Genomic DNA, 21,693 nt, shown 5'->3' with positions numbered 1-21,693 from the left:
TTTCTATAAAGGCTGGGAAAGGTAAGGAAGCTCCAAAAGAAAAGTTTGTAGATAGCAGAGATTGGTTTAAGGATTAGTCATCTCCATGATATAAAAGTCAAAGGTGAAGCAACAATTACTGATGTAGAAGCTGGAATAAGTCATTCAGAAGATCCAGCTAAGATAACTAATGAAGATGGTTACATTAAACTTATTTTCAATATAGATGAAACAGCCTTCTATTGGAATAACACGCCATCTAGGACTTTTGTAGCTAGAAAGCAGAAGTCAGTGCCAGGATTCAAAGTTTCAAAGGAGAGGCTGACTTTCTTGTTAGGGGTTAAAGTAGCTGGTGAAATTAAGTTGAAGCCAATGCTCATTTACCATTCTGAAAATCCTATGACTCTTAAGAATTATAATTGATTCTGTCTGTGCTCTATAAACAGAACAGCAATGCTTGGATGACAGCACACTTGTTTACAACATGGTTTAATCCCACTATTGAGACCTACTTTTCAGAAGAAAAGATTCCTTTCAAAATGTTACCACTTATTGACAACGTACCTGGTCAATGGAGATGTGTCAGTAGCCTCTGATGGAGATGTGCAATGAGATTAATGTAGTTTTCATGCCTGCTAACTCAACATCCAGTCTGCAGCCAATGGATCAAGGAGTAATTTCAACTTTCAAATCTTATTATTCAATAAACACATTTTGTAAGACTATAGCTGCCATAGATGGGGATTCCTTTGATGGACCCTGGCAAAGTGAATTGAAAATCTTCTGGAAAGGATTCATTATTTTGGGTGCCATGAAAAACATTTGTGATTCATGGAAGGAGGTCAAAATATCAACAATAACAGGAGCTTGGAATAAGTTGATTCTAACTCTCATGGATGACTTTGAGGGGTTCAAGACTTCAGTGGAGGAAGTAAATGCTGATGTGGTGGAAATAGCAAGAGAACTAGAATTCAAAGTGGAACCTGAAGATGTGACTGAATTGTTATAACTCATGATAAAACTTGAATGGATGAGGATTTGCTTCTTATGGATGAACAGAGAAAGTGGTTTCTGGAGATGGAATCTACTCCTGGTGAAGCTGCTATAAGCATTGTTGATTAAACAAAATAAAAGTCTTTAAAATATTATACAAACTTAGTTGATAAAGCAGTGGCAGAATTTGAGAAGTTTGCCTCCAATTTTCAAACAGCATCACATGCTACAGAGAAATTTTTCATTAAGGAAAGCATCAATCAATGCACCAAACTTCATTATTGCTATTTTTTAAGAAATTGCCATAGCCACCCCAACCTTCAGCAACCACCACCCTTGTCAGTCAGCTGGCATCAATAAAGAAACAAGACCCTCCACCAGCAAAAAGATTTCAAATTTCTAAAGGCTGAGATGACTTTTAGCATTTTTTAGCATTTTTTTTGGAATAAGGTATTTTTAATTAAGATATGTGTATTGTTTTTTAGATATAATGTTGCACACTTACTAGACTACAGTATAGTATAAAAACATAACTTTTATATGCCCTGGGAAACCAAGAAAAAATCATGTGATTCATTTTATTGTGATGTTACCTTGTTGTGGTGGTCTGGAACCGATCCCACAATGTATTCCAGGTATTCGTGTAGATTTTTGTGTATGAACTCCAAATTTTAAAAATCTTGAGATTATATTAGATTCTGCACCAATTCTTATCCTAGTTTCAATATATACAATGCATGTGATAGTAGGTTTGTGTATAATTATTATTTTATAGCTAACTCAAAAAGAAAAAAAAAGATTATAAATCTCACCTGTGAAGTAAGTAAGGATAACTGAAAAAACACATCTACAAATTCTGTTTTCAAACTTCCTCTGCTCTTGGCACTCTCATAAACCCCTTGATGCATTTTCTTCATATAAAATATGAATTATTTCATTCTAAACTAATAAAAAATTGTTATGGAAACAATTTTTTTTAAAACTAAATCTCTCTAACATGTCACTGACACAGAATTTTTTTTTTTTTTTTTTATTTTTTTAGTTTAAACACGTATATATACTGGGAATTTTTTCTAGTCTCTGTATTCTCTGAATAGGCAATAGATAGTGGTGGCTACGCATATATGCCCTAGAGCAAGAGCCCTGAATTCACCAGATCAGATTCTTACTAGTTATACAAACTTGGGCAACTTAATATTTCCATAATTAATATGCAAAGTGGAGAGAAAAAGAAAAAGAAGAGGAATACTAATGAGAAAAGAAGAAGAGGAGGAGGAGAAAGATTAAGAAGAATAACAAGGAGAAAGAGAAGATCATCAAGTTATTTTAAGGAATGGATGAATTAATACATGCCAAGTCCTTACAATAATAATAATGACATAGAAAAATAAATCAATAAATTAGTTTTTTATTAATTTTCAGTTCACAGTGGAAATTAAAGCTGTTGCTCAGGATTTAACAAAAAATAAATATCTCTATTCCCAGTTTCCCAAGGTCATGTTAGACTGAGTTTTGTTTAGTTTTTGTTTGTTCATTTGCTTTTAAAAATCTTCTCAAGGTCATTATCCACACTTCCCTGCTGAAAACAGCCCAGAGAAAAGATCCCCATCATCAGGATTTGGGGGCTCAAGGTTCTGCTGCTGCCCATGGTGAGCTTTGCTTTGTACCCTGAGGAGATACTGGATACCCAGTGGGAGCTATGGAAGAAGACTTACAGGAGTATAACAGCAAGGTGGGTGAAATCTCTCAGTGTCTAATTTGGGAAAAAAAAACCTGAAGTGTATTTCCATCCACAACCCCGAGGCCTCTCTTGGGGTCCACACCTAGGAATTGGCCATGAACCACTTGGGGGACATGATCAGTGAAGAAGTGGTTCAGAAGATGAGCAGACTGAAAGTATTCCCTTCTCATTCCTACAGTAATGATACGCTTTATATCCCAGACTGGGAGGGCAGAGCCCCAGACTCCAACGACTATCGAAAGCAAGGATATATTATGCCTGTCAAAAACCAGGGTCAGTGTGGTTCCTGTTGGGCTTTTAGCTCTGTGGGTGCCCTGGAAGCCCAACTCAACAAGAAAACTGGCAAACTCTTAAATTTGAGTCCCCAAAACCTGGTTATTGTGTGTCTGAGAATGATGGTTGTGGAGGAGGTTACATGACCAATGCCTTCCAGTATGTGCAGAAGAACTGGGACATTGACTCTGAAGATGCCTACCCATATGTGAGACAGGATGAAAATTGTACGTGTAACCCAATGGGCAAGGCAGCTAAATGCAGAGGGTACAGAGAGATCCCTGAGGGGAATGAGAAAGCCCTAAAAAGGGCAGTGGCCTGAATGGGACCCATCTCTGTGGCCATTGATGCAAGCCTGACCTCCTTCCAGTTTTACAGCAAAGGTGTGTATTATGATGAAAGCTGCCAATAGCAAATAATCTGAACCACACAGTTTTGGCAGTGGGATATGGAATACAGAAGGGAAACAAGCACTGGATAATTAAAAACAGCTGGGGAGAAAACTGGGGAACGAAGGATATATCCTCATGGCCCGGAATAAGAACAACGCCTGTGGCATTGCTAACCTGGCCAGCTTCCCCAAGATGTGACTGCAGCCAACCAACCCCATTCCTCTCTTCTATTCCTTTCAAAATGGTGTGATGTACCAACATACTTTGGAAGGGAGATGATGTGCCTTTCTTGAAGCAGATGTAATGATACAGACATTGTTCAGTTTTTCCATTTGCTTGTGCTTCAGGTGACACTCCTACTACTTTCCTTCTCTCTATCCAATGCCTTTATTTTTCATTGTGGCCACAGCAAGAATTTTCCTGACAGGTATGTGCCCTTAGGCTAAGAGATATGACCACAACTTGTCCTAATTGTGTTGTCCGGGGGCTGATGCTGTGCAGATTGTTAAGAGTTTAGAGATCTTCCAATGGGCTAGATTTTCATTCAATGGGACCAGTTAGCTTTAATCACCCTAGAGGATTAAATTGACCTGACTTCTCAGTCTCCACCCTCCTTTTTTTCCTATATCAAGGTAGAAAGTTCTATTCTTTCCACCACAATCTATTCATAAATCTATTTATCAATCTATTCAAAATCTATTCATAAATATCAGTCTATTCATAAATCTTTCATAATCTATTCATAAATCTATTCATAATCTATTCATAAATCTTTGGTACTAGTTTACATGATATCAGAAATGTGTTTTCTCTCTCTCTCTTTTTTTTTTTTTTGAAAATAAACCAAATATTTATCTCTTGAAAAAAAAATCTTCTCAAGACATTGATTTAATAGTTTTAATATGAGAGTTCAGATAATGAGTTTATCAAACGACTGCCATCAGAAAACCAATTCTCCCAGATTTGTACTGTGAACGTCACATTTTATAATTAAAATACATTTAAAAATGGAAAAGATGTTAAATGATTTGCCTAGCTCCTTTAAGATTTACATTTTAGTTTATAACTCATTTGGAAAGAATTTGGTTTTACTTAACTAAATTCAATTTCACATTTCATCCCAAAAGATAAATCCACAATTAATGACTGAGTTTTTTCTCCTTAATGCCTACATTTTATAAATTTAAAATGTCTGGTTTCCATATATTGAAATCAATGATTTTTAGGTTTTGAGCTTTTTCAACATCTCTTAACTGATATTTCAAATGGCTGTAATCTAGCTCTATATCTCTGCTATATATAAACATTTATACTAAAGACGTTAACACTTTAAAATTACATGAACTTTTTTTGGAAATTAAATAAGTATTGAAGTTACTTCATTTCTACTACGGTATTTGGTTTAATTCATTTCAGATCTTCTGAAAAATGTCATTCTAAGAAGATATATTAACATTTTAGGGTTAGTAATCATCATTTGTATACAAAACTGTTTAGGTTAACATGACAGTGAAATCATTTCAGTGTTTTATGTGCACTGAATAATCACACCTCTCAGTTCATTAGGGTTTTTTGATGCCCTCACTTGAATTATGTATGTGTATATGTGTGTGTGTTTGTATGTATGTTTCCTATTACTCCCATATTCTCTTCACATTATATTCCTCTCGTAGGTTACCATTTTAGTGTATTTAACACATTACTTGATTTGAATGTGGTCTTTATTTTCATCTAAATTTTAGTTTGCCAGGGCAGTTGTAACAAAGTTCCATAGACTAGTTGGTATAAAAAACACATTTATTGTCTCATGGTTCTGGAGGCTAGAGGTCCAAAATCAAGGTGTTTGCAGGGCTATCTTCCTCTTAAAGGTGAGACACAGTCCCATGCCTCTTTGCTTCTTGATGGCATCATGGACAGTAATCTGTGATGTTTCTTGGCTTGTGGCAGAACTCAATCTCTGCCTCCATCATATGACCATTGCTGGGGAAGACATTGACATACCTAGCAGCCCTCTTCCAACCCTTGCCTACCACTGCCTCCTTCTCTGCTGTGTGCAGATGTTTCAGAATGTTTCCACGATATAGCCCAGAGGAGATGTTACATCTAACGGAATGGCCTGACCACAGCTCAAAACTGGAAACTGGGAACAAGCAGTTCCATGTTCTAATCAGGGCAGGAACTTTCAGTGGTGGGGTTCTTCTCCCCCACAGTAGTCCAGTTTGGCCTCATCTAAATAATATTTTCAAAGATCCTATTTACAAATGTGTTTCCATTCACAAGACCAGGTATCAGGACTTGCACATGTCTTTTTGGGAACACAGTTTAATTCCTAAAAATATGCATGTGTTTGTAATTTAATTAAAGGGCCTCTATGTCAACGTGGCCTCACAGAATTCAAGACAGGGCGATGTCAAGGAAGGAGTAAACAGGAGAGTGCAGTGGAGTCTTCTGAAAAGTGAAGCAAAATGAAGACCAAATTTTAACCATTTAATTTAGCAACATGTAGAAAACTTTAACAATAGCAGAAATGTCAGAGTGGTAAGGTAAAGTCTACATTATAACCATATAATTAATGATAAGGATTTAAAGAAGAGAATAAGAGTTTGAGCAAATACTTCTGGATACCGGAGGCTGTGAAGTTTTCATGAAAGCTTTTGTTGTTCCTTTGTTGGTTGATTTTTGAATGGAAAAGATGTTCTGGTATATATATTTATGTCAAAAATTCAGTTGAGAGGCAAAAGTGTAAAAAATGAGAGTAAGAAGATGATAATTAGATAATCCAAAATATACTGTTCCTGAGAAACCTGTTAGGAATCAGATTCAGAGCATAGGTGGAAGATTCAGTCATTAAATATGCTTTAAGTAGGAGATAGTGGATCCAGAAGCAGGTAGTTTTTAAGATAAGTTGACAGAAATTAGAGAATTCATACAATACGGCTGCATTTTTTTTTAACTGACCAAAAGAGTTTCGTGTGTCAAACATGTGGAGAGATATTTTTTGATGAAAATGACAGATTGAGCTAACTCAATAAATGAGGTAATGTTTCCTGGCAATTTTAAGAACTTGCCTGCAGACATTTTTAGTGCTCAGATTCTGTCAATTGGGTGTAACTTAAAGGACCAATGCTGGGGGATCTTGGTATATTTTAATAACAGTAAAATGATGAATGTATCATAGAATCTAAAGAATACATGAAGAAAAAGGAAGAAAGAAGAGGATAAGTAAATAGGGAAAAATACCAAGGAAAATTTGTAATCATAGTACTTGAATAAGCATGTTGGAGTGATTACCCTACTTGAATAATTATGATTCTAATTTACTAGGGAGAACAATTTCCTGTGGTAATAAGTTAAAATGTGTGACTATAGAACCTGTTAATAAGGCAAAGTAACAAATGTAATTTATGGAGATCAAGGAATTAAGCGACTAGGAGATTGGATGTGCTGTCATAAAAATTGTGAAGTCACTCAAAATGTTTGAGTGTTTGAATTGGGCGGGAAAATCTTATGCAAGAGCTAAAATAGTGACCATATAAGAAACAGTTTCACGGAAGACAGTAGATTATACAATAACCATAAGAAATGGATGAAGGAGGTGGATGGAATGAAGCTCCACGAAGCTGTTACAAGTGTATAAGAATGATAAAGAAATGGCTTGGAGAGCAATTAAGACGCATAACCCCATTTCCTACCACAGAAGCAGATGCCATATAAAATAACAAACTGAGATGCCTTCATTGTAAACAATATTCTTAGTTGTTAAACACATTTTAGTTAAGAAATGAAAATGTAAGAAATATTCAAAGAAGCATTTTACACTGGTGAGGGGTGTGGAAGAGGGAATATCAAAAAGATTGCTGGCCAAATCCCAGGCATTAGTGGAAGAGTTTGAATGCAGGAAAGGAATGATAGTTTGGATCAGGGGTTAGAAAATAGAGAGAAAAAAATAGACAGCACTGTGAGAAGAAGAGAAATGCTGTAATTGGTTTACATTTTATTGACCATCAAGTAAAACTTTAATGTAAAGGACAGACTTAGATATGGAGGAAAGTTGAAGAAGGTTGACCACGTATGTTTATCAGACTGGAAGTAAACCCAGACTATTTTATTTTGTATATATGTATATGTGACATTTTTACACAGTTTGAAAATACACATGAATCTCATGCTCATAAAATGGGGAAAAAGATGAAAGTAGAGATAATTCATCTTATAAAGCTTGACTAAACTTGTTAACAGAAACTGACAGATATATTTAAAACTATGGAACAATTTCAGTCATAAATACGTTAGATGTCCAGATACAAAATAAAATACCAGCAAATAGAACTTAGCAACATATTAAAAGCATAAGGCATAATTATGAAGTAGATATTTCCCCTACTGCAAGGATTAACATTAGGAACTGTATTTGTATAGTAAAGTATATCAACAGTCAAATAAGAAAAAAATCCTGATAGTCTCAATAGATAGTTAAAGGCCTTTGATTACAGTCAACATGCATGAATCATAAACTCTGAGTAAACTAGGGATAGAATGATAATTTCTCAAAATGATGAATATTGTTCATAAAATGAGATTACAATATATGGTAAAATATTGTATAAGTTTTCATATAACCTTTCTATTTAAACATTTTGATTGTGTTTCATTATATCAAAGTATAAATTATAAAATCTGTAATGCAGCCTTCAAGAGCCTTTGACTGAGCTATACCTACTTCCTCAGTGTCATCCTACACACTCTTTTCATTCCACTCTTTGTTCTGTACCAGGGCCATCACTTGCATTGATTTCTCTCCCTGTAATGCTGGGCTTTCCTCTTGATATAATCTAATCCCTTCAGCTTCAGGGAAATTGACTATGAGCACCCATATTACTGAGGTTCCCTAGTTATTTGCTACTGTATCATCAAATCCATCTCCTTCTAACCCAGTGCACTGGTGCTAATGTAAGTTCTCTATTTCCTTTTAAACTCATGTGTCTGTAACGAGAAAGATATTGTCAGCCCTATTCCCTGACTTGAGTTTGGGGACCTATTATTTATTTGCACCCTTTCTTTAATTGGGGATTCTCCACAGTATTAGTACTCAAGGATGGCAGGAGCTGTCTTCCACCCAAGAAGAATAAACAAATAGATAATACTTGTCCCTCTGCACTAGGAACTGTAATATAAGCAGGCACTCCTACCAAGATTCTGCATCTGGGGAGAGTGACAAACAATGGACAGTGGCAGCAAGACAAACACTGAACTCTGCTGCCTGGCAGGTATGGTTGTGACAAAGACAATGACAGCAATAATGGCAGTGGCAGCAGTGCCCCAAGTTGGGTGTTCCTGTGATTTGACTGAGGTTTAACCACCCAGAACCTTCACAGTTTAGCTTGTTTTTAAGCATCGTAGACCTACCATAGAGTCTATGAGCTATACAGTTTACTTTCTTGAACGCTGTCAATGACAGCTTTTCATTGTAAAACATAACACAGATAAAGGACAAAGCATAAAACAAATGTTTAACTTAATGAAGTTTTGCAAGTTAAAAAAGTAACCACCCGTGTTGTCTAGAAATAGATTTTCCAGGCACCAGAGTCCATCACTGTGTCTCATCCCAGTCAGAACCCTACCTACCACTCCGCAATGCGACCATTATCTGTGCTTTGCTGTAACTATTCCATTGCTTCGCTTTATAGTTTTATTAGCCAAATGTGCTCTTTTAAATACTATAGTTTCATTTTACCCTTTTTCTTTTCTTATTTTATGGGATGAGGGGTGGTTGCATCTTTTAAGCCTTCTTTAGTATGGATTCTTCCTCCATAAATTATTCTCTCTTTGAAATTTTATTTTGTGAAAAATAACTAGGCTTTTTGAGTTTCCCACAGTGTGGAGTTTCCTAATTTACCTAAGGAATAATTTAGCATCTTTCTATGTCCAGATTTAATAATATAAACACATTCCTCCTTTTGGCAGCCTGCTTTATAAGTGGCATTGCAATCTTCCCACAAGAGGCATATCATGTCTGCTTGTCTCTTTTTATGATATCAGCTGATTGTTTATTGTCTAGATACATTAATTAATTAGTTACATTTTCATTATGTTATTCTTTCATCATTTATTAGATGAAACATTTCTATGAAGAGAAACTTCCCCTTATCTAATATTTGATATCTCAATGTAGTTAGTATAAGAAAGATAGGCTAAATAATTTTTTGCTGTATTGACTGGTTTGAAAATGCAAAATATTTATTTACAAATTTCCAAATTTGATTAATATGTTATAATACTTTTTATTAATTTTGTTTTTCATCTTATGTCTTTTCTATAGAGACCTTAATTGGTAAGAATCTGAGGATGGTATCCCTCAAGGTGCAGACTTGGTAAGGGAAAAAGGAGCTACAGCAAGAAAGGTATAAAATAATATCAGTTTTATACTATCTCTTCCAGAGTATTGTGGATGAAAAAAGAGACAGTGTGTCCATAAATAGGCACACAAAAATTAAATGTATGTATTTTTGAAGTACAATCAATGTCAATTCAATGGAGAAAGTACAGTCTTTTCAGTGATAGTACTGGAACAAGTGGATGAGCATATGCAAAGGTGAACCTTTAAGGTCACCTCATTTTATACAAAATTAATCCAGAGTGAATCACAGACCCAAGTGCAAAAGGGTAGTAAAATTAAAATGGAATTTCTAGAAAAAATATAGGAGAAAATCTTCACCATCTTGTATTAAGCAAATAATTTTTATATATTATGCAAAAAGCACTAGCCGTAAGATTAAAAATGACAAGTTAGTCTTTCTCAATATGAAAACTGTTAGCTGTGAAAACAATTAAGAGAATGAAAACACTAGCCACAGACTTGGGGTAAATATTTGCAAATCACATTTCTGATGAAGGACTTTTATTCACAATAAATAAAGAGCATTCAAATATTAACAAAAAGTAAATGGAAAATTCAATTAAACGGAGATGAAACTGCACCCTTCTTAAAATGGTTAAACGTTTTGAAAAAGTAATAGGGAAAACTGACAACATCAAATGTTTGCAAAGACATAGAGCAAGTGGAGCATATATATTGCTCATATATTATTGGTGGGCATGCAAAATCTCACAGTCATTTTGTATACCAGTTTGGCAGTTTCTGAAAAAGATAAAAAAGCTCATTTCATATAACTCCTTGTCCTTGATATTTATCCAAGAGAAATGAAGAATTATATTTACACAAAAAATGTATGCAAATTTTATAGCAGTTTTAATTATAATAACCAAAACCTGGGATAAAACCAGATGTCATTTAACCAGCAAATGCATTAACAAACTGTGATATATCTACAGTGAAGTAAAGATACAATGGGATATTATTCAACAATAAAAAGAAACGAACTATTGATTCATGCAACAAAGAAACAAACTATTGATACAAGCAACAATATGGATGAAATTGTAAATGCCTTTTTGTAAATTAAAGAAGACAGACACTGTAATCTACATATTGTATAATTACATTTATATAATATTCTGGAAATGTAAACTATAGAGATGGAAAATATATCAGCAGTTTCCAAGCATTGCGGGCCAAAGGAGGGAATGAAGACAGTGGCAGCATGACAGCAATTATGTGGCGATGAAATTGTTTTATATTATGACAATAGAAATGGATACACAACTCTATTTTTGCTTCAAAACCAATAGAACTGCACATGACAAAGAGTGAATTTTATTATATGCGTATTTAAAAAATAAACAGAATTTGGAAACAACAGAAAGTTAAATACAAACTGTAACAAATGAAGCAAACACTGTCATGCATAAATAATGACTACACTGAATTAGGGAGGCAAATAACTAACCAAAGTAGCTCTAGAAAGCATCATTTTTACTGTGTATTAAGGTTCAACATAAAAAGAACTGTACACAAATCCTGTGCTCTAGTTAATTAGCTTATCAGAGATGTGTGGTTTAGTTATGTATATTAGGGTTGAACAAATAAGTAAATATTTTGTAGATAATGATAGTTGCACCATGTTTCTTTCCATTTAAAGAATTTACAAATCAGAAAATGGAAAAGGGTAGAAAGAACCTGGTGGGATTGAATGGGAGCTGAAAGTATTGATATAAACTCATGTTATATACACACATGCATACTCATACAAACACATAAACACATGCAAACAAAGAGAAAAACAGAAACAGATGCTAGAGATAGATAAAAAGAAAAATATAGCAATAAATTTGAATGTATGTGTAAGCATGTGTTGGTATACATGTATATAATTTCTAACTCTGCCCCTTAAGAAGGCCCAAAATCGGTGACAGTGACACCTGGGCAATAATGAGGATACTTAGTACCAAATTTTGGGTTTTAAATACCATTTTCCTGTAAAATGAACCAGAACTTCTTGGAGAATTGTTTGACTCTAAGGATGGGGAAGTAAAAACACACGATGAGCCTGAGGCACCTATGCCACAAAGTAAGAAGTGCTCAACAGGTTGGAGCCCTGTGTTGAAAGGGTACAGAAGCCAACTTAAAAGAGCTCCCCAATGGCCAATGCTTAAGAAATTTAAATGACAAAATAAATGGATTGGATTATAATTCTTATAATGTAAAAATCCTTATGTCCATGTTGATATAAGTAATTTAATAAATAGATACAAGGAAGAAAAGGGTCAACTCTTCCTTAAAGAAAAATAGCAATTAAAAATATTGAAGTGATGAGGGATATAGGCAACTATATAACACCACAGTCATGATTATTTCAATCATCATCCACCAATGGATTCTAAAATTAAATGACTAAAGTTTCAGGAAAAAACAGGATATTTGTATAGTCTAAAGATATTTACTAATTACAAAGGGTAAATAGTAACTTTGGACGTATCTGGCAAACACTACCTGGACCAAGTGATCAAGTGTAGCAACACTAATAATGAGACACATTAGCATCATTATATTAGTTTTCCATTTCTGCTCTAACAAATTACCACAAATTTAGTGACTTAAAGCAATCCAAATTTATTTTACACTTCTGAAGGTTAGAATTCTGACGCAGGTTTCTCTGAGCTAAAATCGAGGGGTTAGCAGGGCTTCATTCTTTTCTCGAGGCTCTATATATCACATCTCTCTGACCTGTTCTGCCTCCCTCTTCCTGTTTTCAAGGATCCTTGTGATTATGTTGGTCCCACTCAAATAATCCAGGATAATCGCCCCACTTCAATGTCCTTAACTTAATCAGAATTGCAAAGTCTCTACTGCTATGTAAGGTCATTTATTCACAGGTTCTGGGGAGTAGGTCATGGACATCTTTGTAGACCATTCTGTCTGTCACAATCAGGTACCCCTTGATGGTGCACTGAAGATGGTACAATGCCACTGCTATGTATGTTTACCAAGTGAATAACCTCAGTCTTAGCATGAGAAGACAGCAGGCGAACTCAATATGAGGGACATGCTGTGAAGTAACTGACAAATATTCTTCAAAAATGTGAGGGTCAGGAACAAAAAGGGAAGACTGATGAACTATCACAGATTGTAGAAATCTAAGGGGACATGACAATAAATAAATGTGAAATCCTGGATTAGATTCTGGAACAGAATATAGGAAATTAGTGGAAAACTGGTGCAAGCTAAATAAAGTCTGTAGCTTAGTTAATAGTGTTTTACTAATGTTATGATTTTTTTTTTTTAAATTTTGATAGAAGTACCATGATTATGTAAGGAGTTGCATTAGAAAAATATTTGTAAAGGGTAAATGAGAACTCTCTGTCTCTTTTTTCAACACTTCTGTTGAAAAAAACTTTTTCAAAATATGAATTATAAAAATGAATTAAGGAAAGATTGGACAATATTCTTCACTCTTCCATTCCATATGGAAATACACAGGAAGTAGAATTGCCATAAAATCTTTGAAAAAGAACAGTGTTGGAAGACTTATACTAATGATTTCAAGGCTTACTAAATGTTACTTCTATCAATAGTGCAGTATAAGCATTAAGATAGAAAAATAGATGAAAGGAAAAAAACAGATAATATGGAAACAGACCTACTGATTTTTGACAAAAGCACAAAGGCAATTCAGTGGAGAAATGACCCCTTTTAATAAACGTGCTTGCACAATTGGATACTTACATGTGAAAAATTGAACTTTGATCCATACCTCTTATAATAGACAAAAATTAACTCAAAATGGATCATAGTCCTCTTTATAAAACCTGAATCTATAAAATTTCTAGAAGAAAATACAGAAGAAAATCTTTGTGGTTTGGAGTTAAGCAAAGAGTTTTTAGATGGAGACCAAAAGCACAATTCATAAAAGAAAAAAACTGATGAATTGGACTCAATTTTCATCTTAAGATTCAAAATTCTTCTCCTGAAAAGTCACTATTAAAATAATGGTTACAGACTGAGAGATTATATTTGCACTTTATAATTTGTTAAAAGACATGAATGGAGAACAGAGGTAGGCAAACTGTAAGTAGCCAGATATTAAATATGGTCTGTCATATTACTCAATTCTTCTGTTGTAGCATGAAAGCAACTGCATGCAATATGTAAAAATGTGAGCTTAGCCATTTCTAAGTTAACATTATTCTCCAAAATGGGAAGGATGCTGGATTTGGCCAAGAGAACTGAGTTTGTCAAGCTGAATAAATAAATAATGCTAAAACTCAATAATAAATTAACAATATATAAATGGGCAAAGATTTGAATTAATGGTTCACGAAAGAATACATTTGGAAGGGAAACAAGCAGATCATCATTAGTTAATTGGAAAATACAAATTAAAATCGCAATGAGATGCCACTAAATACTCAATAGAACATCTAAAAATAAAAAGGCTAACCCAAGTGTTAGCAAAGATGTGAAGCAAATGGTAATCTCATACATTCTTTGTGAGAATCTAAAATCTTGCAAACACTTTGGAAAACATTAACAGCTTTTTAAAATGGTTAAACATATCCCCACTATATAACCAGGCTCTCCATTCTTAGGTATTTCCATGGAGAAGTGTGTGTCCCTACAGAGATAGGGTAATGATTGATCATGGCCACTTGAAGTTCTCAGCTCCTTTCTTTGTCATAGCCACAACCTGGAAACAACCCAAAATCTTTACCAACAGGTAAATGGATAAATATATAGTTATATCCATAATAAAATACTATTCAATAATTTAAAAATGGAATATTTGCATGCATGAAAATAAGGATGGATCTTAAAATAAGTATGCTGAGTTAAAGGATCCAGATAAAAAGAGTTATATACTGCATGATATGATTTATGGAAAATTCTAGAAAATACTAACTAAACAAAAAGCAGATCAATGGTTGTCTTTGGATGGGGTGTGGCATAGAGGGGCAGGAGGGAGGTAATGCAAAAGGTACAAGAAATCTTTTCGGCTGATGGATATACTCATTTTCTTGATTGTGGAGATGATTATATGAATGTATACACATCAGGTAAACTGCAGACATCCTACATATCATCCTAAATTCATTATGTATACCATTCAGTAGAGTTCAATATTCATTTACATATAATTTTGTATTTTGAAGGTTAACTTCATTTACAATGCAATGTACAAATCTTAATAATTTAAAGGTAGAAAATATACTTCTTAATGGAGAAATCAGGTGGTATCACCTTAACTAATTGATCAAGTTTGACAAAGTGTTGGATAGAGGGAATAAAATATGTAACTAAGTACGTATAATAAAAATGTTAACTGTGGAATTTAGATGGTGAGTATACAGATATTCACTGTAAAATCTTTCAGTGATTTAATGTTTCTGAAAATTTTTAGAGTAAAATTGGGGGGTAAAAAAAAAAATTATTAAAATTGGTGAAAGACTTTTTAACCCCTTAGCCAGATACTAAATAAATCTATAAAATTCAATGCATTCCATAGTTCAGTTACAACCAGTTAGAAAATGAAATCAAATCAAGAACTTGGTTTTTATTCAAGTTCGGAATTCTTGTGTGTTGAGCATTTATTCATGGTTTCCTTAATGTCATTAAGTACCATAATTTCCAATCTTTCCAGAGAATTATTGATCAGAAAGTTTGCTTATTTTTTATTCAAATATAGAGCATAAAACCTATGGGTCCTTAGTAAATAACAGCTGTTGGGATTAAAGGGAAATCAAATAGAGCTTAAAAATTTTACAATGCTAAGAATATTCTAATGGATTATTCTTACTGAGATTACCATTTTTATGAATTAATTTATTCATGACTATTCAGATAATAAACTTATCAGTTGATTTCAAAGCTCAGTGATATGTCCTAGGCAAACATAGGTGATTAATACATCTTATCTTCAAGAAGATCACTATGAGATGATTCAAATTACAAATGTATAGTGCAAATGGAAAATGCCTCATCACTTTATCAGTACAGAAGACATAAATAATTAAAATTACATTTATCGTTACTGAGTAAAACTAAAGGCCTAATAAAATATTGTATTTAAAACGACTTCTACTTGAAACGTGAAAACCAGTTATTTCTCAGAATTTATTTTCTTATAAATTTGTCTGCCTTCTTTTCATTTCTAAGCAACAGGAGGCCATCACAATGTGACAACGATCTATTTGAGTCACATTATTTCTTTAACAACCAGATGTCATTTTAATGATGATTCCAAAGGTTTTGTTTATTCTCTATAATGGTAATTCTGATTTGTTTTATCATTTGAAAAAGTTATTTTATAAGTAATTTCCAAATAATTTATTTTGGATAAAGGTGTACATTCAAAGATTATATTGTTTCTACATATATTACAAATATACCTAAAAGAAATTTTATTTCAGAGGTAATTTCTTTGTGGTATTCTAATAGAAATTGTAACACACTCTCTTAATTATGTAACATTATAGTCTTTGTAAATGGTAGCTTAATACCTCTAATTTTGATTTTTCCTCAAGATATTATTTTTCACCCTATTTATTTCCATATAAATTTTAGAATCAGCTTGTCAGTGTATGTAAAATTGTTCAGAGAATTTGAGGGGATGGCATAGAATCTGTACATCAACATAGGCAAAATTTAGGCATTTACAATATTAATACTTTCAATCTTTCCCTAAAGAAGTTTATACTTACCTTTAGGCTTATTCTTGATAATTGTTATTTTTGATGTTATTGTAAAAGATATTTTAAAATTACATTTTGAAATGATATTGCTCTATAGGAAAGCAATTGCTTTCTATACATTGACTTTTTGGATGTAATAATCTTTCTAAATATAACTGTTATTTATTTCCAGACTCTATATGAGTGTATCTATAGATAGAGATACATATCTGTGAATAAGACAATTTTATTTCTTCCTTTTAATCCTTAAGCTTTTTCTTTTTCTTGTATTGTAGAATGGGCTAGAACCCCAATCTAGTTCAAATACAGTGCTTGGTTTTCTGAGGTTGAGTTCCCCTTTATCTATATGCTTCCATTGGGAAAAAATTTTATTTTTACCTTAATAACTCCCTTTACTTTTCACTTTAGGCAGATTCCACCGGTAATTTAGACCCACATTTTTTCTTATAAATATATTAGTTTATTTTTTAAGGCTTTTTTTGGGGGGGGGCATAGAGTGGGCTTTTTTATTAGTATGTGTTCCTACAAGAACATACACAAAATTTAAAGCCAAAAGACTGAAAATTACCTCCATAAAATTGGCCAGATTATGCTCTTTTTCCATTGCTGCTTTTCCAAGAATAATCACTATACCAACTTTTCATGCTTAATTTTCAAAGTTAGGTTCACTGGACTATTGGACCTGGGTTGTCAGTTATTTTACATAAGCACTTACAAAATAGTATTACATTGTTTTCTCTCTTAGTTTTGGTTTTCCTATTGAGATATCTAAAATTTTACTGTTGCTTCTAGCAAGTTAGAATCCTTTTTTTTTTTTTACTAGTCAGTTTTAAGATTTCCTCATCTTTGGTTTCAATAGTTTTATTATGATGTTCTTTGGTGTGGTCTTCTTAGCATTTTCTTTGCAATACTTATTAGGTCTGTGGCCTGATTCTTTTGTCGGTGTTGAAAAATTATTGGCCATTATCCTTTCTAATATTTTTCTTTCCTATTCTCACTTCTCTCCTTCTGGGACTCCAATTCTGGGTGTGTTAGAAAATTTCCTCTATGTTTCATATGTGGCTTACAATATTTTCTATATTCTTTATCATTTTGCCTTTTTGTGGTCAGGTGTGGATATTTTTTTCTTAATCTGTTTTCTTGTTCTGTCTAATCTGCTGCTAAATCTTGTCTTTGGTTTTAAATTTCAGCTGTTTTCTTTTTAGAATTCACATGGTTTTTCTTCCATAATTTCCTGTTAGTTGATAAAATTCTCCATCTCCTAATTTAATTTTTTGATTACATTAATCATGTTTAGTTTAAAGTTCATGTCTGTCTAGTAAGTTCACTAAATGCATCTCTTGTATGTCTCCTTATATTTTCTGTTTTGTTTTGTTTTATTTTTGGTGAGACATTTTGGTTTTTGTTTATTTCATGTCTAGTTATTTTTTATGGATGACCAGATATTTTGTTTGAAAAGATGGGAGGATAATTTGAGGCTCTGGAGTATATTATTTTTCTCCTGAGAATTTTTACTTTTCTTTAAGCAAGCAGTTAATGATAGCAGGGGATATCTTAACACAATTAAGGCTTAGTGAATTAAAGCTGAGCTTGTCTTGGTTCTTCTATTCTGGCCTACTATTGATTTACTTTATTTCTAGGGTATAGGCCTCTGAGGACCTCTCTCAAGGTCTTATATATTTAATAGGATTCCTCTTCCATGGCAGGTCTAAATTCCAATATTTATCAAAGCCTGTTATTGTGAAAAGCTCTGGTCATATGTGCTACACTCCTCTGCTGCTTTCTAATCACGAAATTTCTGAATGGTTGAAAGGTGTTATTTGTCATACTCAGTTCTCTAGGCTTCCTCTCAATTCAGTAATTTGGACTCACAAATCTTCTGTTGTGGTAGTTCTATCAAGCCTACGAACATTTGTTCTTTCGTTGTTCTCTGCTGAGGGTGAGTTTTAAATAAGTGACCTCACCATCATTGGAAGCAGAATCCCTAACAACATTATGTGTCCATTTAAGATAATGATAACCTAATCTTCACACTTTACCTCACTCTTCTTGAATGTACCATTATAATTTTACATTTTAATGAATATCACTTCTAGGTGATTTGGTTGTACTCAATTGTTAAACATAGATTCATCAAATGTTTAGATTTCTTGACACATTAGATCATTATTTGAATATATTTTAAAAGTTCTTTAAAGATAATGACAATATATTTATAATATAAATTTCCATTTTATATTTCCGATGTAATCATTTCTTTTGTTGATTCAGGCAGTTAACCCAACCAATTCAAATACTATTACGATATGTAAGACAGAAAGACCTAACTACCTACTTCTCACCTCACTATCATGGATTCTCCATATACTGACTATTGTTGAAGTCATTATAGCAAATATATAAACATATTACTACTTCTGCACCACAGCCAAATTGTGATAAATATGCAAAACATAAAACTTTAAATCTAAAAGGACATGTAGAGGTGATCTTTTAATTACTCTGGATTACAAATTTATGAACCTAAGATTCCAATTCTATTTCAAATACTGGGAATATAGATTAGGTGATTAAGAATTCTGTTTTTTTAAAGAAAACTTGAGTATAATGAATTTCTAAATTATGACTCCATGGAGATATTTGGAGAGTAAATTTACCTGTCCTCAAAAACACCTTGCTGTATTAATTAGTCTGATTCTATTTAAGTACACCTAAGTATTTTAAAAATATGCTTAACCCATAATAAATAATTCAGGGTCAGTCAATTTATCATTCAATATACAAAAATTACTTTTTATTTTAGAATTGAGGAAAGACTTTTTGAAAAGCCCTGAATATAAATGTCAAAAGACTTGTTTTCAGATCCTTGCAGAACAATTTACTTTGACCTGAAAAACTAAGCATGTTTAAGACTATAATCCACTTTAATCAAATGGAATAATTCTCTGTGATTCATCAAATTGTTTCAGTAAATTATCTAACCTTATGTTAAGCACAGCCTTAAGTTAGAGAATTTGGCTCAAGCAGCTGTGAAGAGTTCTCATGATACAATCATTGTCCATATGTTCTCTAGATATTTGTAGAATACAAGAGAATAAATCAGTCTTTATCAGATTTTAGTCATATAAAACTGAATTTCTTTTTGCTAGTCTGGGGGACAATTTTTATTTAAAGTCAATACTGTTGCTGAATTAGTACTTGAATCACATTAAAAGAAATTTTCAATATAAATTGTTTGCCCCTTATTTATTTTTCATTCTTCTTTATTGTACAGACGTATACTTTCTTCTATTTGCTTATAATGTGTTGTGATACTTACTTTTCACTTTTAATCATTTTTGCCTTCAATGTTAAGTAGAAAGCAAATACGCTATAATTTAAAGGAAACTCCATAACCAACCATTCAAGTTTCAGTGTTTGCAATTGTATAAATTATTTTTTACTTTGTTAATAACCACCCCCAAACTTTGTGGCTTAAAATAACCAATTATATGGGTCATAATTCTGGAAAACAGCAATTTGCGCTAGACTGTGGTGGGTGGATTTTCGGCTGGTTGCAGTTGAGCTCACTTGCAGTCAAGCTCAGTCAAGCAGTCTGCAGGCTGTCAGTGGCCTTGGCTGTGTTAATGCGGATAACTGAGTCATTATCATCCTCTAGGTTAGCCAAGGCTCATATGATCCTAGTTGCAGGGTTCTGAAGAGTAGCAAATGAAGACAAACCACTTCTGTTTGCAACACTTTGCTAATATATTGACCAAAGCAAATCATATAATTGAGTCCAGAAACAGTGTGGGAAGGTACTCAATTCTGCACACCAAGTATTCAAGGAGAAGATTTTGTGGTCATTTTTGCTATTTACCATCACCATGTTCTGTCTCGTTCTGTGGACCTTCCACAATTACTTTGTTTGTTGCCTTTGGGACATACTTCATCTAATTTATCCTGCTGGCTAATTTCTATTGATGTTATTTCTTCTGGGAAGCCTCTCCGCAGATGTTATATCTTCTGGGAAGCACCCTCATCTTGGCCATCACTGCCTGTCTCACAGTATATTGTTACTTTATAAGACAGCCAGTAAAACACACTTAAGAGCATGGACTCCAAAGCCAGACTGCTAGATGTTGAATCTTGTCTCCACCACTTGCTAGCTGCATGAGCTGAAGCAAGTTATTTAATGTTTATGTACCTGTGTGTGTTTATCTGCAAAACGAAAATACTAGTAACTTATGTGTAAGTTCAATTAATCAATATTTTAAAGTACTTAGAAAAAACCCTAGCAAATATTAAGCCCTATATATTTGTTGTTACTTTTGTTGATTTTAGTGTTAAACAAATATTTTCACTGAGGGAAGATAAATCACATGATAATAAGTAATGTATCAGACTTGCTCAACTACTTTGTATAGATTTAGTGTCCTCCAGCACCTACGTGGAATACAATGAGTACCCTGTAAGCATGCTTTCAATGAATAAATGAATTTATTAAAGTACCATGCCTTCATTCTAGTTTCTTCTCAAATGCTAACTCCTCAGAGGGGTCTTTCCTGACCAGGTTATCTAAAACAGCAGTCCCATAACTCTCAAATATTTTACTAATTTTTTTAAAAATTTATACTCATGACTAATTCAATCTACATCATTCACCAATTTATTTGTTTACTTCTATCTCCCCAGTCATAAGCAATGTGTAAAAAAGAGACACTGCCTTGTTTTCTGTTATATCCCCAAGGTGTAGAAGAATATCATGCATTGTAAATGCCCTCTATAAATGTTTATTCAATATATTTATGAATTCCATTTTATATAGTCAGTAATTGAAATTTGCTTTTGATCAGAATTACTATGAAGAAGGAGAATTTATGCATCTCAATTAGATGGAAATATTTGGTGTATATTTCTGTCATTATGTAAGATCTGTGTTGCAAAATATATATGGACATTTTGAGGTTCCTGTGTTAGGTATCTAACACTGCAAATAAAGTGAACTAAACAAGTGGTAGAAAAATTTACAATCCATGTTTGTTCCCTATATACTAAAAAGAGTTTATGTCTTTCCCAATACTTCACGGTGATTTATTTGCATAGATTTCCTTTAATTCAAACTAATTACTACAGTCTATATATCCTTTCCCACATTTTGTATTCTTCTGGTTTTACTGATATGGTGTTTAGCTGTTTTTGGCAGAATAAATAAGACTAGGATGTGTTGGAATTTTCAAAGTGTGAAGG

General features: G+C 33.2%; 1 pseudogene; it reads left to right on the top strand.

The window, feature by feature from the left end:
• The first annotated feature begins 440 nt into the window (after nucleotides 1-440).
• LOC119506899 lies at nucleotides 441-3,576 on the top strand (annotated as a pseudogene).
• Nucleotides 3,577-21,693: the final 18,117 nt, after the last annotated feature.

This window comes from Choloepus didactylus, chromosome 12 (assembly GCF_015220235.1).
Source record: "Choloepus didactylus isolate mChoDid1 chromosome 12, mChoDid1.pri, whole genome shotgun sequence".
In the NCBI taxonomy this organism is placed as follows: domain Eukaryota; kingdom Metazoa; phylum Chordata; class Mammalia; order Pilosa; family Megalonychidae; genus Choloepus; species Choloepus didactylus.
Note: the sequence above shows the minus strand (reverse complement) of the source record. Positions and strands in the feature narration are given on the sequence as shown.